We start from the raw sequence: 7,765 nt of genomic DNA, 5'->3' as shown, positions 1-7,765 counted from the left end.
GCAATTGGATATTCAAAGGCATGCTCAAAATTTGGACACAAGGAAACCCCGTGTCAAATTTGGGGGCAACACATTAGAACATGACATGCCTATAGAGTATGGTATACATGGACAAAATAGATATGGCGTTCCTCAACATGAATCTATACCAAGTGGTCCATATACGCAGCATCATTATAGACCTCCTCCATATGAACATGTGTATGATAAATATCATCCATATATGCAACATGCTCCTCCTCCAATTGGTGCCTCAAGCATGGGGTATGGTCCAAGAAGTTGATCTCCACCTAAGAACAATTTGGAGCAACAAATTAGGGACTTGCAAAAGAAAATGGAGGACATAAATACACCAAAGCCAACATACACAATGAGAGACATATGTCCTTATCCATTTGACAAAATCATTCCAATGCCTCCTTTTCCTACACACTTTGTGATGCCTAAATTTGATAAGTATAGAGGAAAAGGGGATCCTAAGGCACACATAAGATAGTTTTTCATAGCTTGCATTGAGGTAGCAGCAGAAGAGACATATTTGATGAGATTATTCCCACAAAGCCTAGGTGATCAAGCTATGGAATGGTTCTCCCAACTCCCACCTGGTATTAAGTCATGGGGTGATCTAGCAGAGGCATTTATCCAACATTTCTCCTACAACATAGAGACAGACATATCAGTCACTACTTTGTGCAACACCAAGCAAAGGGATGGAGAATCCTTTTCATCATTTTTACTAAGATGGAGAAATCTAGCCAGCAGATGCTCTTGTTAAATTCCACAAAAACAAATGGTAGAAATGTTCACCCAAAACATTAACAAAGACATTGGCTATGATCTAAGGAAAGCTTGTTTATCCACCTTCAAGGACGTCATTGAAAAAGGCTTAGCAATAGAGAAGGTCCTAATTGAACAAGGAGTCATTAAGATATTCAAGGAAAACAAAGATGACTTTAAGGGAAAAGACAAGCCGAGATTTTGGAACAAAAACAAGAACATAGTCAATGATGGTGTTGTTGACGCCAACACAGTGCGACCCAAATTCATCTTTTCAGGATCAAGTTCTACAAACAATTAAGTGAATACTCAAACAACTTCTAGATCACGAAGGAAGTACACTCCCTTGGGAGAACCACTTGAGTCGGTTTTCAAAAAGCTAGTGGCAAGCAAGGTAATCACAGTTCCAGATTTTCCTCCATATGAGCCAAAGGTTAAACCAAATTGGTGGAATGATGATGAGTATTGTGAATTTCATAAGAGCAAAGGTCATAAGACAGGAAATTGTCATCGACTGAAGAACATCATACAAGATCTCATTGATAGAGGTGATATTGAGATTGAGGGACACTCGTCTAATCAAGAACATGAGATGTTTAAGGAACCATTCCCAAAACATGACAAGGGAAAAGGTAAAGCCACAGAGGACCAAACCAACTATACCAGAGCATCCTACAACTATGATTCAACTATCAATCACATCTCGATGGACAATTATGTCTCTACCATTATCATCAAGGACAAAAACCCTGAGAATTCTACCCGGAGACCCAAGATTGTCCTAAAAGGTGTTGGATCTTCTTCCGAACCTACCTCTGAATGTCATGTCACAACCCGCCGAGGTAAATTTACTTTGCAAGGTGCTCCAACTAAAAACATCGCTTCTTCATCAACCAAACCTGAGTATGACCTTGTAGAATAGTTAGGGAAGACACCCACGCTCATCTCCATCCTTGAGCTATTATGCATATCCCCCGCACATAAAGCCATTCTTGACAAAACCTTGAGAGACACTGTCGTTCCTATAGATTTGAATGTGGACCAGTTTCAAGCCATGGTGGGATACCTTTCCGTTCCACACTCCCTTACATTCATAGAAGCCGACGATGCCTCCGTAAGTCAGCCACATAATGCACCACTACACATTGAAGCCTTCATACACAAACATCAAATAAAACGAGTCCTGATAGATGGAGGAGCAGGTCTAAACATTTGTACATTGAGCACTATTAAACAATTGGGATATTCTGATAAAGCTGTGAATTCTACAAATCAAATCACCATCAAGGCATATGATGATGAAGAGCGTTCATCCAAGGGCACAATCACCTTACCTCTTAGAGTTGGGCTAGTTACGAAGGATGTGGTTTGTCAAGTCTTGGATCTAGATCTCACTTATAATATATTGCTAGGACGTCCTTGGATTCATGAAATGAGGGCAGTCCCATCCACATATCACCAATGCATTAAGTTTCCTCACAATGGAGTGGAAGTAACAGTTAACGGTGATCCTAATCTGTTCATATACTGCAATAACCTGAGATCAAAAACTGAGACCATCATTCCCAGTAATCATGAAGTTGTTCCTTCTTCAGCATACATTGATCCTGAGTCATTAAAACCTTCGACATCAAAACAAGGTTAGCTTACAGGCAAATTTCAGGACAAGGGCATGGGGAAATATAGTTTAAATCAGACCATGTACTTACAACAAGTCATGAGTTCCCCAAAAGAATATGGAAGACCACGTCCTAACAAGCAAGTAACCATCATGGTACTCAAATGGGATCCTACTACCTTTCAAAGATGGGGCGAACTGGAAGAGGAGGACTTATACAAAATGCTTTACAAAGACATTGAAGGTGACACACAAGATCACATCAGTCTACCATGTGAGAAATATGGCAAAGGCTTCAAGATTCTACAAAAATTCGGGTATGATGGAAAAAGCCCTCTTGGGTTACGAAAGGAAGGCATCATTGAACCTTTACAACCTGAATTGACTTTCAAAAAGGAACGCTCAAAGGGACTTGGTTTCTCGACTTCCAAGGTCCACACTCAAAGGGCAGAAGAAGCCTTACAAATCAAAGCTGCCAAAATTCAACAAGAGGATCGCTATTCCACAGACTCCAATGAATGGGAATGGGGTTCAGACAAGTCTTCCAGTGACTACGAGCTCACTAAGATATTCAGAGAACCAAATGAACCCATAGAAGAAGAGGAATTTTATAAAAGATTCAAAGTTGGTCAAGAAACAACCCATGAGGATTCCACACAGTCCTTGTCTCAAGGTCCTAGGTTGAAATCATATAGGATGAGAACCCCTGTCCCAGACTGCGCTACTAGTGATGATAATTTGGATTCGCTCGCGATTGAGACTGATGAGGAGAGTGCCATTGATGACCTCGATAATTACCTTGACATACCCGAATATAACTGCATCTTCACTCTTAGCCCCGCTAACTTCGAAGACATTGAAGGCCTTCCCCTTGTTCACCACCAACTCATTGATTGGGATCATGAAGGACCTGCACGGTTTGACACATTCCAAAATGATGAAGCTTTTATTGACTATCTGGGCATACGAGATGATCTTCCTCCTGGGGACCATAAAGCGGGATACACTATAGAACTCAATAGCTTGGCATATTTTGGTGAGGGTGTTGTACCTTTCAGTCGCAAAAATGTGAAAATAAGAACAAATCAAGGGTCTTATGGCGAAAACCACACTGTGGCGCTGTCTGACCCCAAAAAAGTAAAAAGAAAGGATGTATCTGAGGGCGAAAACCTCTCTAAGGCACCCGAAGATGGAAGGCTCGACATTCTCCCATCATCATATGAGGAAAAGTCATCCATGTTGGTAGAGGAGACTATCAAAACAAACATTGGTACAGAAGAGGTTCCACACAACATATTCCTGGCTCAATCGTTGACAGAGTCAGAAAGGTCAAAATTCATAAGTTTCTTCAAAGAACAACAAATCAACTTTGCTTGGTCATACACTGATATGCCTGGATTAGATCTAGATTTGGTAATGCATCATTTGACAGTTAAACCGGGGGCAAAACCAGTGAAACAGAAATTAAGAAAGATGCATCCACAAGTTGCATTATTGGTCAAAGCAGAGCTTGAGAAATTATTGGACGTCGGATTCATACGCCCAATTGATTATCCTGAATGGATCTCCAACTTGGTGCCTGTCAGTAAACCAGATCACAGCATCAGAATATGTACAAATTTCAGAGACATCAACAAAGCTTGTCCAAAGGATGACTTCCTATTACCAAATATCGACTTGATTGTTGATCTCACAACAGGTCATGAAATGTTATCATTGATGGATGGATTCTCTGGTTATAATCAAATAAGGATCACACCTGAGGATCAACACAAAACATCATTCACTTGTCCTTGGGGAACTTTCTACTGGAATGTCATGCCCTTCGGGCTAAAGAATGCAGGTGCTACATATCAAAGAGCCATGACTACTATCTTTCATAATCTCATGCACGTAACCGTGGAAGATTATGTTGACGACCTCTTGGGCAAATCAATAGACAGAAATACACATTTGGACATACTTTCAGTCATCTTTGATCGGTTGGAAAAATACAAAGTAAGATTAAACCCCAAGAAATGTGTTTTTGGAGTAACCTCCGGGAAGCTCCTAGGATTCATTGTATCCAAAAGAGGAATCGAAGCTGATCCAGCAAAAGTCAAGGCCATCCTGGAGATGCAACCACCAAGAAATATTAGTCAACTTCAGTTTTTACAAGGGAGACTCCAGTCCATACGAAGATTCATAGCGCAACTTGCAGATAAGTGTAATCCTTTTCAGCACCTGCTACATAAAAACATCAAATTCAAATGGGATGATAACTGTCAACAGGCTTTCCAGACACTCAAAGATTACCTTCTGAATCTGCCAGTTCTAATGCCACCAGTTACAGATCAGCCTCTGTTACTATACATATCAGCTACTCCAACAACACTGGGGGCACTCTTAGCACAACAAATTGCTGAGGGCAAGGAAAAAGCAGTATACTATATCAGTCACACATTGGTGGGATATGAGCTAAACTACACACCAATTGAGCGTGCATGTCTCGCCGTGGTCTTTGCTTCACAGAAATTATGACATTACATGCTCACTCATAAGACTAAGTTGGTTGCAAGAATCGATCCATTGAAATACCTTCTCAATAAAGCAACACTTACTGGGCGACTAGCCAAATGGGTAATGATCCTGAGTGAATTCGACATCGAGTATGTGGATAGAAAAGCAATAAAAGGACAAGCCATCGCAGATCAATTAGCAGATGCCCCCATGATAGATGATGTTCCTCTAAGTTCAGAATTTCCAGATGAATCCATTTTAACAATGTCACATGCAACGCCATGGCAACTGTACTTCGATGGCTCATACACACAGCATGGGGCAGGAGCTGGCATCCTCTTTATAACTCCTCAAGGGGATTCTATACCAAAGTCATACCGCTTATCATTTCCTTGCACTAACAATATAGCAGAATATGAGGCATTAACAACTGGATTACGGATTGTAGTTCAGTGGAAGATCCAGGAATTTCATGTTTTTGGGGACTCTCAACTTGTAATCCGTCAAGCAACTGATGATTACCAAACAAAAGATGAAAAAGTACTACCTTACAAACAAATGGTGGATGACCTGAAACAACACTTCTCCAAGATAGATTTTGAGCAGATACCAAGAGAGCAGAATCGCACCGCAGATGCCATGGCTACAATTGCTTCCCTGATTGATCTACCTCCAAATGAGACCCGCTATGAGTTCTTGGTGGATAACCTTTTGGTTCCTTGAAATCGGCGAACGCGGTCGAATCTGTGAACAAAGGCCATCGCTATTGACTACTGCTGCTCTATTTTCGCTCTACACTCTGCTCTTGTGGATGTGTGGATGACAATGAAGATGTATTTTCCCTCGTGGTCTATCTTATAGACTGCCCTAGCCCTCATTTCCTGAGTCAGTCTTCTTTATCCCGCGACTTTGTCACTTTATCCGGTCAGTCCATTCTAGCCTTTCTTTCTTATCGAGAGATTGTCTGCAATCTTTTCAAACATTTTCATCCAATCTCTCGAGGGGGCATATCATTCCCATCTTGGGGCAACTCTGTATCAGTTCATATTATCTTCTTTGAAACAACGCGACAAGCCGCATTGTCTCAAAGAGGGGCAAAATGTAGACACCTAAAATTGTCATGTCTAATTAAATAAATATTTTATTTATTTAATTATCTAAGCCCAATTCTTCTATTAATTAAATAAATTCTTATTTATTTAATTAATTAATTTATCCTCTTCTAGCCTTATCCTCATTTAAATAAATACATTTATTTATTTAAATTATCCTTTTCCTAAATTAAATAAATATCTTATTTATTTAATTGATCTCACTTCTTCTATTAATTAAATAAATATTTATTTATTTAATTAATTCATTAACCTTTTCTACCCATGACACATGTCATTCATCTCTTAATTCATACACTACCTACCCCTTTCATTATTTTATTATTTCTTTTACCTACCCTCTAATCATAGCTGACCTCCTTTTACACCTCTCAATCTTATCCCTCCATTTCATATTGTGTCTTCTATATAAGGAGATGCTTCCTTCATTATCAAACCCTAATCAATCATCTTTTTGACTTGACTACACTACGATCCTACTTGCAACCACATTCCATTCTTTGTTGAGCTCTTGTGCACATAAAATCTGAGAGCAAATATATCAAGCAAGATCAATGGAGATAGGAAGAATGGAGATCCAAACCCTATTGGACATGTGATGGTATAATCTTTGTGATTTCATTTTATTTGCATTGTCTTAGGTAATCTTCATATGTTATGGTGGATCTTTTTTGTTGTTAGGTTAGGGTTTTATGGTTGAATCTATTTAGCCTTTCAATATCGTTATTATTGTTATCCATTTTCACCATATACACATACATACATACATATGTGTGTGTGTGTGTGTGTGTGTGTGTGTGTGTGTGTGCGTGTGTGTGTGTGTATACATATGTGTATATACATATATACATATGTGTATATATATGTATATATGTGTATGTGTATATATATATACATATATGTGTATATATGTATATGTATGTATATATGTATATATATGTATGTATGTATGTATATATATGTATGTATGTATGTATATGTATATGTGTATATGTGTGTGTGTGTGTGTGTGTGTGTGTGTGTGTGTGTGTGTGTGTGTGTGTGTGTGTGTGTGTGTGTGTGTGTGTGTGTGTGTGTGTGTGTGTGTGTACATATGTATGTATGTATGTATGTATGTATCCACACACATACACATACACATTAACAACACACAAACTTTCAATACTCTTATAAAGCTTCCAATATATAATTACAAACATTAATAAATCATAGTTTACCAATATCTCTCCAAAATGGTGGTGCACAACCCACTCTCATTCTAGAGTAACACAAAGACTATTCCACAAATAAATCCACGAGGAAAGAAATTATTCTTTTACAAAGTATATAATTCAACTGTGAATAAACACGAAAATAGGTTACAAACACCTTTTCTTTTTTTCAGAAGAGGAAAGAATCCTTGTTACAATAAAATAATCTTCTTTTAAAGATCTTATCCATACTCAAACAGTTGGGTAACTACCTATAATTTTAGAGGTAAAAACCATGTAACTCAATTTCATCCAACTTAATTTGACGCAATTTGATATTTAACTATTTTGCACAATATGATAATTTTAAATTCTTAATTCTTAATTTAAGAATAAAATATTAATATTAATGCAAAATAATTTATAAACCTCATATATCATATCACCTAATCAAATGAAAAATCATCAAAAATTTATGTATGCCACCTTTTTCAGTTTCTCTAATTATTTAAAGGGGCAATTGCCTGAGATTTGTTCAAATCATAGGGTAACAAAGACTTCATCTATAA

This window comes from Cryptomeria japonica, chromosome 1, assembly GCF_030272615.1.
Source record: "Cryptomeria japonica chromosome 1, Sugi_1.0, whole genome shotgun sequence".
Lineage (NCBI taxonomy): Eukaryota > Viridiplantae > Streptophyta > Pinopsida > Cupressales > Cupressaceae > Cryptomeria > Cryptomeria japonica.
The sequence above is the reverse complement of the archived record's forward strand: the minus strand, read 5'-3'. Positions refer to the sequence as shown.